Source organism: Monodon monoceros, unplaced genomic scaffold (assembly GCF_005190385.1).
Source record: "Monodon monoceros isolate NGI ecotype Baffin Bay Population unplaced genomic scaffold, NGI_Narwhal_1 Super_Scaffold_19, whole genome shotgun sequence".
Classification (NCBI taxonomy): Eukaryota; Metazoa; Chordata; class Mammalia; order Artiodactyla; family Monodontidae; genus Monodon; species Monodon monoceros.
In genome coordinates this window covers 62,295,194-62,306,508 of record NW_021703775.1, presented here as the reverse complement: position 1 = coordinate 62,306,508, position 11,315 = coordinate 62,295,194, and the positions used below count along the sequence as shown (strand labels likewise).

The 11,315-nt window shown below is 43.1% G+C and overlaps 1 non-coding gene across 1 annotated transcript; it reads right to left on the bottom strand.

Annotated features, from left to right (window-relative positions):
• Window positions 1-7,876: 7,876 nt before the first annotated feature.
• Window positions 7,877-7,992, bottom strand: LOC114901154. The gene has a single exon (XR_003795036.1). It is a non-coding gene; the product is annotated as a U5 spliceosomal RNA (small nuclear RNA).
• Window positions 7,993-11,315: the final 3,323 nt, after the last annotated feature.

Sequence of the window (11,315 nt, the reverse complement as noted above, 5' to 3'; positions counted from 1 at the left end):
GTCTCTCCCATTCTTTCTACTCACTCCTCCTGGAACTCTGATTAGATGAATGTTAGAACTCCTCACTCAAACTTCATGTCTACTAACCTCTCTTTCATATTTTCCTCCTCTATCTCTTTGTACTATATTCTAAGTAGTTTTGTCATATCCAACTTTCAACTTGCTAATTATGCTTTTCAGTTGTTCTAATCTGCTAGGTAACTCATATGTTGAATCCTAAGATTTCAACTATACCTTTTACTTGCAGAAGTTAAGAATCTGCCTGGATATTAATGATAGTATTTCATTCCTTGTTCATATACTGAATTCTTTAAATATTGAAAACATACTTATTTTACAAACTATGGCCTGCCAGCCAAATCTAGTACACAAAAAAATTTGTATTTAATTAATTAATTTATTTATTTATTTGGCTGCATCAGGTCTTAGTTGTGGCACGTGGGCTCTTCCTTGCGGTGCGCGAGCTTCTCTCTAGTTGTGGCGCGCGGACTTAGTTGCCCTGCGGCATGTGGGATCTTAGTTCCCCGACCAGGGATCGAACCCACATCCCCTGTGTCGGAAGGTGGATTCTTAATCACTGGACCACCAGGGAAGTCCAACACACTCCTTATTTTTGTAAAAAAGGTTTATTGGAACACAGCTAAGCCCATTAATTTACATACTGCTTGTGTCTGCTTTCACTGTAGAATGGTAAAGTTGAATCTTTTTGATACTGACTGCATAGCTTGCAAAGCCTAAAATATATACTACCTGGGCCTTTAGAGAAAAAATTTGTCAAGTCCTGCTACATGGGATAACTCTGCTAAAGAAATTGTGTGTCTGATTCTGCTATTTGATGTTTCTGCTCTGTCCCATGATGTCTTGCTCTGTGAGTGGTCTTGTGATTTTTCACCGTGAGCTCATTTTTGTTGGGGCATTATCTGTGAGAATTTTAGGAGGCAACTTGAGAGAATATTCCCTTTATTTGTGTTTACTTTGCCCAAGTGCCTAGGGAGCTAAAAATCTAGGACTATTTTAAATTAGTTTCTTTGGTTTAAAATAGTTTCAGAATAGGCAAGTAGAGTGAATTTGAACCCCAGACTTCAAGTCTGGGGTATGGTTATTTCTTCTGGTTGGCAGGTGGCTACCTTTTCTTCCCTTGCAACCCAAATCAGAGCTGAGACACAGAATTTTTTTGATGTCTCCTTTTGCAGGGCAAATATTTTCCAGTCCATTCTTTCACTGGAAATTTGGGCCTTCAGGGACTCATTCCAAAGTCTCTATGCTGACACTCTCTTGCCTTGTCATGTCCCCCCCCCCAACAGTGGCAAATGCCATTAGGGGTCCACTACCTGCTTGAGTGAGCATTTACCATGCTAAATCTGGCTTCTGGCTTCTACTTCATTTTTAGCCCCTGAGTATTTACCTTAATTTTTTGCCAAGTCAGCTATTCATTTTATTCAGAATTTTACAGGTTTTTTTTTAGGGGAGGATTTTCATGATAGGGAGTCTGTCATAATGCTGGAAATAAATGTCATGAAAATTTTAAATTAAAAAATGTACAGTTAGGATAATGGAAATGGGAAAGTTTTATAATACCCCTACAGGCTCCAAGCCTACCTAGTATTTACTTATATCTGAATTATGAGCTGCATCTCTGGAGTTTGGAACCAGGCCTTGTGTAGAGTGCGGGGAGAGAGGGAGAGTGGGCAAACGTTTTCTGAAAAGGTCCAGATGGTAAGTATTTTCAGCTTTGCAGGCCATATGCAACTACTCAACTCTGCCACAGTATCATGAAAGCAGCCATAATTACATACTGTGTAATGAATGGGCATGGCTGTGTTCCAATAAAACTTTATTTACAAAAACAGGCAGTGAGCTGGATCTGGCCTGCCGGTTATAGTTTGCAGACCCCTGGCCTCATGCAAATTAATAAACGTCTATAAGCGTAAGTTTCCTAATCTCTAAAATGAGGGTAATAATAGCTGTGTTATACATAGGTTGTTATGAGCATGAAATTAGAAAATTCACGTAAATGCTGGTGTTAGCTATGATGATGCTGGCAATGAGGATGGTGGTGTCAAACCAGTTCCCTGATTTTGTAAGATTATCAGGTGTGTCTTCACTTCAAAACCTTCAAATACATCCAGTGCAGCAGCTGAGGACTCATAATAGAAAGCTAACGATACTGCAGCAACAAACAACTTTAAAATCTCAGTGGCTTTAAAGAACTCAGATTTCAGTCTTGCTCACTTTAGGTTTCCAGTACAATTGATAGGAAACTCTCTTCCCTGTTGTCCCTCTGGGACCCAGGCTGATGGAGCAGCCACCATCTTGAAATTGCTGGTTACCAGAGGGAAGGAGCTCTGGAGGGTCTTGCAGCAACAATTAAATGCTTGGTTTGCAAATGCCACGTGTTATTTCTGTGCACCATTCATGGTCAGAATGGGTCACATCTTCCCCTCCCGCCCCTGTCACCCCAGTTGCTGGGCATGCTGTCAGCAGACAGTGCCCCCCTGTCAGCCCCTCCAGGAGTGCGTGCGCTGCAGAGCTGCCCCCCTTCCCAGGGCAGCCCACATCCAGTGACTGCTCCAGGTGGGGCACCAAGGCCCAGCCACTCTGACCCAGTGCGGGACAACTTGAATGGCCATTTTAGCTTCAGAGATCCTCGTGGGTTCGGCTCAGTCTGCTGTTGGGCAAACTCGACTTCTCCTTCTGCCCAGTCCTTCTTCCTTCTCCTTCTTTCTACAGGATTACTCCCAAGGACAGTCCTAAAATAAACATCCTATACACTAAACTCCATCTCAGGGTCCTTCCCAGAGAACCCAATCTGTGACACCCTCCATATGCCCAAGATGGGGAAGGCTAGGAATATCTCCCAGGGAGACCTGAGGACTACCTCATTCACTAGGGTGAGCAACGGCAGTGCACACACATGGGAGAGTCTAAAATCGGAGCAATGATAATAGCAAATAGTTATTGAGTGCTGATCTGCTGCATGCTGTACAAGAATATGTTGCTTGGATTAGCTTATTTAACCCTCTTAACACCCTACATATTAGCCCAGGGGATTAGACCAGATGACGGCAAGCTATGGCCTGCGGACCAACTCTGCCCATTCATTTCTGTATCGTCTAGGCAACTTTCATGCTACAATGGCAAAAGTGAGTAGTTGTAACAGAAACAGTGTGGTATGCAAAGTTGAAAATACGTACTGTCTGTCCCTTTTCAGAAAAGCTTGCTGAACCTTGTGTTAGGTATTACTCCCATTTCACAGATAAGAAGCTTCAAGAGGTGCATGGTTTATTAAATCATGGAATGCCATTTTTTGGTTACAAAGGTAAATGTCTATCGCGTGGCCCCCTTCAGTGATGGCAGGTGCAGAAACCCCCTGTGCCATTTATGGGTCTTTATGAGTGCTCAGCAAATGAACATGAATGATTCTCTTCCCTTCCCTTCCTCCCACCATCTCCCTTTGTAAAATTAAGGTCTCCTCTCCCAGCTCTACTCTTAATCTCACAGAAGACTCATCGGTTGTTGGTGTCTTTGACTCTAAAACCCCTGCAGGAAGCTCCATGTTCCCAGAAATGGCTCCTGGAAGAGTTAGGGCAGTAAGTGTGTAGAGGCTGAGCTGGCTATCAGGAAGCACTTCATGATCACTAAGAAATTATTCTGTGTGCTGAACCATGCACTGATTAAAAAAAAAAAAAGCAGCCTTGACAGATCTAAGGCTGAGATTATCTAAGCGGTTCCCAGGGCAGAACTGAGTAACCCAAGAACATTCCCTCATAAAAGTGATTGTTCGAGGGGGATTCAAGAACTTAGTTCCTTAATGCCCAGTCAGCTTCTTCCCAGATTCATCCAGAACATAGTCTGAGGCACACAAGTTTACTCGCAAACTCAGGAGCAGAGCTAAGAACTGAGCCCAGGTTGTTTGACACCAAAGTTTGTGCTCTTAACCATATATTCTACTCCTTCCCGGCAAGCAGATATCCAGGATCATGTCCTTACATCCTACAGATGCTGTTCTACGTGCTCATAGATTTTCCGCCAATGATTTTTCTAGCAATTAGCTACAAGAGGACTGTGGGAAGAGATTCCATTTATCCATCTCTTTATCCCATGCCTTCTAAAGAAAACTTCCCCAGCTTTCAGAGAGAATCCTTGCATCTATTCAGGCCTATTAGATCCCTAAGCAAAAATTTCTAAAACCCATTCTCCATTCTTAGTTAATTAGAAAACAATTGGGGGAATTCCCTGGTGGTCCAGTGGTTAGGACTCTGTGCTTTCACTGCCGAGGGGTGCAGGTTCCATCCCTGGTCAGGGAACTAAGATACTGCAAGCTGTGTGGCGTGGTAAAAAAACAAAAAAGAAAACAGTTGGCTCTCAAAAATGGCTAGTGAATGAATAAACGAATCCGTGAATGAATGAATGAATCAGTCTCCAGACCCCTGACAACTTAGGGATCTTGGGCAACATTTTTTGCTTATGATGAAGAAAAGATAGGGACTTCCCTGGTGGTGCAGTGGTTAAGAATCTACCTGCCAATGCAGGGGACACGGGTTCCAGCCCTGGTCTGGGAAGATCCCACATGCCGTGGAGCAATTAGGCCCGTGCGCCACAACTACTGAGCCTGCGCTCTAGAACCTGAAAGCCACAACCACTGAGCCTATGTGCTCTGGAGCCCGTGCACCACAACTACTGAGCCCATGTGCCTCAACTACTGAAGCCCGAGCTCTCTAGGGCCCACGTGCCGCAACTACTGAGCCTCCGTGCTGTAACCGCTGAAGCCCATGTGCCTAGAGCCTGTGCTTCACAATAAGAGGAGCCACCCAATGAGAAGCCCGCGCACCGCAACAAAGAGTAGTCCCCGCTCGTCACACCTAGAGAAAGCCCGTGCACAGCAATGAAGACCCAACACAGCCAAAAAAAAAAAAAAAAAAAAAGAAGGAAAGATATTTGGAGGTTTCTTGTCGTGGACTGCTCATAGCAGTTAGGTGTCCAAAAGGATAGTCATTCACTCAACAAACACCATGCATTTACTTACAACAAACATTTACTATGATTTGCAAACTGTGTTAGGCACTGGGAACATGATACACAAGGTGTCTGCCCTCAACACAGGCCTCTAGTGATGAGGTGGAGGCCTGGAAGTCAGGTAGCTTCATGGGGCTGGGGTGGCATTGAGGGTTGGCCGGGTACTTGTATGTTGGGAAGAAAACATGGGGGGAAATATAAAGATGGAAGATGCTCTTCGAAGTGAAATGGAAGTGTAACATCCAGGTTGTGGATTGAAAAGGGTTAAGTGGAAAGTTCTGGAGCAGCTGGCAAATGTAACCTGATCCCTCTCAGCAGTAGCTTGGGCTTTAAAACCAGGAAACCTGGAGGAATCAACAGAGACTGGGCTGGTTTTACTGATCTCCCCTCACTGTTTAGAAAGCCAGGCCTCTCCTGGTGGAGCTAGTGTTTCTTTGGTGGTGTGACTTACTTCTGTATATTGCTCAGTTCATCCATATTATGTGGATTTTTACTAGATCCATTCTCAGTATGTCCTGGCCTCCCATAACAGGGTAAGTTGAGAGGGCAACAAAAAAGAGATGCTATAAAAGCCTTCACTACTTTAATGGTATTACTGGGAATGTAACAGTTTTCAGACAGAAATACGACAAAATTCTTTCTACAGAACTTTTCAAACTGTCAGTTCAGAGGGAGAAAACTTTTTTTTTTTCCCTACAGAGAGCCACTGCTTGATTCAACTTAATTTAGGTTTGGGGGGGAAATTTGGGCAAACCCCATTGTTCAGCAGAACCCTGCCTTCAAAGAGCTAAAGACAAGTCACTTTGTCATCCGTTGTCATTGTAACCAAACCTCAACTATTATTAACCATGACTTGCCTTAGTTCCGGTTTATCTTAGTAAGACCAAGAAGAAAAAAAGTCTTCAGCTGCAAAAGTATTCTGTGTCTACTACCAAGCATGTATTCTGTGCTTAATGCCAGAAATGGATGAGAAATGCTATAAGACTTAGGAAGAGAGAGTAAACTGAGGTTTAGGGTGGTCCAAAGAGCTTCATGGAAGTAAAGGATCTTGAATTCTATTTTGAAGGAGGAGTAGGACTTAGGTGAAGAGGTGATGGTATGTCAGGAGAATGATGTAAGGCGAGACTAGAGGCAGGAATATGGGTGTCCCTTTTTTTGCAGATTAGTGGCTGGCCAGCCTTTTTTTTTTTCTTTCAAAGAGAAAGAAGAAAAATGGGTAGATAAATGTAGTTGGAACAGAGGTTCATTTGGGAGAGTAGCCCAAGATGAGGTTAAAAGAGTGAGAAGGAAGCAATCTTTGAAGGGCCTTGGGTCTTAGAAAACCAGACAGGCTGTCTAGGAATTGATATGTAGAGGTGGTACAGTAACTTCCCTCATTTTCTTCTTTTTTCTAGGCTGCTTTATTCACTGTATGATATTTTAATCAATTTTATGGGAGGCAGAGAGAATATTTTTGGAAAAAAATAATTAGAATCAAGTGTTAAACTCAGGCAGCATCACATACTTGTGCCATTGGGTGAAAATTCTAATGTAGACAAGAGAAATAACAATGACTAGTGTCCTGAAATTTACACAAAGAAGCAATTCCATCAACTCAACAACCTGGGAAGCATAGGGGCTGACACAAAGCAGAAGGTTCCTCTTCAAATTGGATCATGACTTGTCAGTACCTGCATTTGAGGGAAGAGAGCGTTACTCTGCTTGCCTACCAGGCACTCAACCAACCTTGCAGGTGTCTGGGCATCTTTGAACTTAAATTTAAGCAGGGAAACTAGGTAAATGTCCATTGACTGAATGGAAGGTCAGAGTGTTTATAACTGAGACACCAAAGTGAACTGCATTTCACTGGAGGCTGTTTTGTGATCAAAAGGCATGTATTTCATAGAGTTGAAGGGCATCTCAGTTCAGTGTACATCCAAGTATTTTCCAAGATGCAGACCCTTTGAGACAAAGAACACATTTCCTTTGTGCCCTCTTGAATGTTGACCAGCCAATGACCCAGTGAAGTTTGGAGGAAGTGAATGAAAAGTATAAATAAAATTGTATTGATAGCTACTTAATTATTATGTAGTTTCATGTTTAATATTCAAAAATTTGATTAAATGGGTATGAAAAGCCTCAATGAAAGTAAATTAATGAACAGATTTTTGTTCCCTGAAGACAGAGAGGCATTTCATTGGCAGCTGCCACTGTGTGATACTTATCCTTGATTATACTCAAGGTAAGTAAGAAAGGACCAAAATAATCAGAAAGGGAAATTTAGTGTACATAAAACTTTACTTTTGGTGAGTTTCTTTTTGTGGATGGGCTCTTCAAAATTTGTAGAAAGCTAGTCCATAACCCTGACACTTTTCCTTTTATGGGTTTCATTTCCCACAGTCCTTTTTTCAATACTCACCACACATGTAATCACTTGTTCCAGGTCTGTTTACCTCATTAGACTCCACGTGGACAGGGTCTGTATTGCCATGGCCAGGCACTCAGGGTCAGCACAAAGGCACTCGCTGGCCCGGGGCAACTTTGGATTGCAATCCAGCCAGGCATTATTTAAACTTCTCAACCTGAAATGGAAGTTTGTTTTGATTTTGCTGTATGGGTTTACGTAGGCTAGCTGGGGGCCCTAGGGTCAACAAACATTTGTTGAGTGACAACTAAGGATGCTTGGATTTCAGACCTGAAGCTTTAAAGGGAAGGAAAGCACTGGTGTAAACCTTGGTTCCACTTGTTGCTCAGTTCCAGGGGCACCTCATCTTTCTCTGCACATCAGCTCTGTCTCCATCTTGCTGACACATCTTGGCAGAAACACTGATACCTCCATGGGTTGAGTCTCAGCTTTTTTTTTTTTTTCTTTTTTTAAATTGGCCTTGCAAACGCAAGACCTCAAAAAATTGGGTAAAAACTCAGAATTGTTCCTTTCCACGGAAATCTTTAGTAAAAGGCGAAAGATTTATACGATCTGAAGAGAAACCAGAGTATCAGCTTTACTTCTTCATTGGTAAAGCTCCGTGTGATTTTTCATGGAAGCTGAGTTAAACGTGGAGGAACTCACACATTTCTAATCTCCTTCATCTCTGCTCTTTCGATGAAATGGTCGAAAGAACAAGGGAGAGGACCACAACAGTAAATGTAGTACCTACTTGCAGGCATCTCAAGCTGAAGCTGCGGTCTTTGGCCACCAGCTTGTGTGAGAGAACACGGGATGTCCTGTGCCTCCCGCTTCGCATGTGGTATAGGGCAGCCAGCCAGCCACCATGCTAGCACCTTCCAAGGTCACAGGTTTAATTCTAGCCCAAACCTGGACAAGCTGATGTTCAGGTGAGAACCCACCGAGGTTCAGAAATGGCTGCCAGGATCCTGGTGAGCAGCCTGAGATTAGCCCGTGGATGCCGGGTATAATTCTTCTCTCCCTATGTTTCCTTTTCCCCTCCTCCTACCTGTTTCCTCCTCTTCTCATTCATTGATTTCTCCTTCATCTTGCACTTCTCCAATCCATCCTCTTCCTAACTTCCCTCCACCCACCTCTTTTTGTCCCTCCTTCCACTGCATCCCCTCTCTTTTTGTCTTCACACTTTCTCTCCTGTTTTCCCGTCCCTTTCTTTTCCATTCCTCAATCTCCCTCTCTCTCTTGCTTTTACTCTCCTTTCTCTTCCTTTTGTCTACAACTCACTGAATTCCTATTTCTCTCTGTCTCTTCTTCCCTCTCTTTCTAAGAATTTCTTGATGAAATTAGAACTAAGAGGGGCTCCATGAAATCCTTGGCTGGAAGAAAAGATGGGTGGAAGGGATTCTGATCGTAGGCAGCCACAAAAGTTGATTTGTAGCTGATCTTAAATGTGGGAAAAGATTTTCAATTACAAAACTCATAAAATGTAAGGATGAGGGATACTGGCTGCATTTAGAATTTGACTAATGGTTTCAAAGTGCTTTAAAAAGTTTGGCATTTGCCAGCCTTCCTTTCTTCCCCTAATCCTCAAACCCATGAGTTTTTATGGGAAATATAATCCTTTTTTCTGATTCATTTACACTTAGCTCATCTGAGTATTGTTTTGTAAAAACCATCTGAAGTCCAAGAAGTTTTATGAGATCTTTAAAGACTTGTGTCTTGAACCAGGAAGTTGTGTACTGCCAATATAAATGGACCTTGAAACCTAGGGGTCTTGGCATTAAACAGGGTCTAAACTTGGCAAAGGCTGGTCCCCATGCCTGACAGAAACTGGGCTTTCATTTTCAGATTAATAGCGAGTTCAGTGTTTTAGATGAGTGACCATCTCATATGATAGTACATAGGTTGCACAACACATTTTTCAAGGATTATCTTACTAGTTATGTAGATAGCAAGAGACTAATGTGGAAAAACTATGACTTTGCTGGAGTTTTTCAACTAGAGTGGGGCTGCTTGCTTATGTGTATATTACCACATTAATGGTTGTATATAAACACACATGCATACAAATGTATATGGATCATTCACGGATGAGATTAACATTTACACTAGAGATTCTTCCTGTGGTTACATTTCAGAGATTATCTGATTGTAACGTATCCAAATCTGTCATAAGGCAGGTCGTAATCAGATTGAAGACTGGGGTGAGATACCCACCTCTGCTTTGCTGTGGGTCAAGAGAAAGAAAGATTGCGTTGTATCTTTTTTAAACATTTTTTTCTGCAGAGTCATAGAGCGTGGTTGAGCTCATTGCTGTCCCCAAATGTGAGGACCTTGGGTTGATCTCCAGGCCCTCTGGAAACAGGCTCTCAGGTGAAATGACTTGCTTAAGTTCCCGTGGGAAGTGAAGCAGCCACACTGCTCCAGCCCAGCCCTCTGGATCCCTGTCCAGGCTCTGCCCTCTGCGGGCAGCTGCCTCTCATTGACCGAAACAGGCTTTGATGTATGCCGTCCATGTGAGTCCTGCAGTGCCTAACAAGAAGAGCTCACCCACCACCATAGACTGCAGTCTGGTCCTTTTGTGATGCTGTCCATCACTATTTCCTGAGCTTTCACCTGTCTGACACGTCTTCTTTCCAGCCTAGGCTGTTCAGCATGGAGTTATTGCTTGTAGACACCCCCTGCTCCCATCCACTTCAACTGTTGCTCATAATCCCTACCTGAGAGAGAAAATCTCTGTAGACTGATTTGAGCTGCGGGTAGGAAATGTTTTCCCTACATGTTGTGAATTTTCCATGAGATGACAAAGAATTGTGGGTTGTACAGTGACATTGGCCTCTCACAAATCAGATACTGCCTTGGGAGAGTTCGGTTATTATCTCAAACTGTTGCTTTATTTATCTTTTTAAAAAGCTTTTGTTTATTTACATTTTTTCTCTCTAACCAGATAGGAAGTTTCTCCAGAACAAAAAGGTTGTGCCTGTGATACTTTGTTTCTGCAAAGGGTCAGCCTCTCTGCTTGCCTCAGAGTAGCACTTGGTGAATATTTATTAGCTTGTGCTCTGTCCTTTCTACAGAATCCCAGGCTGGGAGGCAGTTTCTTCACCCACCTGCCTTCCTCAGTCTTCTCAGCTGGTTCCCTTTGGCCTGGCTCAGAGACTGACCTTGAGTGACCTCACTCATCTTGTCCACAGGGATGTTCTTAGAGCCACAGACTCTTAGGGCTGGGAGGAATTTTTAATCCAACTTCTCTGTTGGATTACAGAGGAGGAAGTCAAGGTTCAGAGAGGAGAGGTGAACTGCCTGTGGTCTTTCAGCTACTTAGCAGCAGTGTTAGGACTGAACTGAGGTCTCTCCCTCTGGTCAAATGCTGTTTATTCTGTGCCTGGCTCTCAGAGTGTGTTCTCACATGAAACTGGTGGTCAGGCAGATGGACTGAGACCCTCTCCTGCCAAATCAAATATTGGAGGTCTTTCTCCAATGTACAGAAAAAATAGATTAAGGGATTAAGTTTCTTCAACTTTAAATCATTTTCTATTAATTCTTCTTAAACCATTGTCACCTGCTACCAACTGTCCACTAGCCAATGCGGGGTTTTCTATTGCATTCATGTAATAAAAGCGTGAATGCTGCTGGAGACACCGTTTTAAATTCAAATGCTAGAAGTAAATATGTTACTATTTCACGGTTTCCACCCAAAAGCACCCTGACCCCAGGGACTCTGTCCCCTGGGACATTTTGCATCTCCCTTAATGTGATTTTGTGTCATCTCCAGTGAGTGATCCTTTCCTTTCGGATAGGGGTCCAGGGAACTGATCTGACTTTAAAAAGAGACTGATAATGGCTTGGCGTTGTCATGGATCCTAAGCCCTGTCATAGAGGCCTGTATTCCTGTCATAGAGGCCTGTATTCCTGT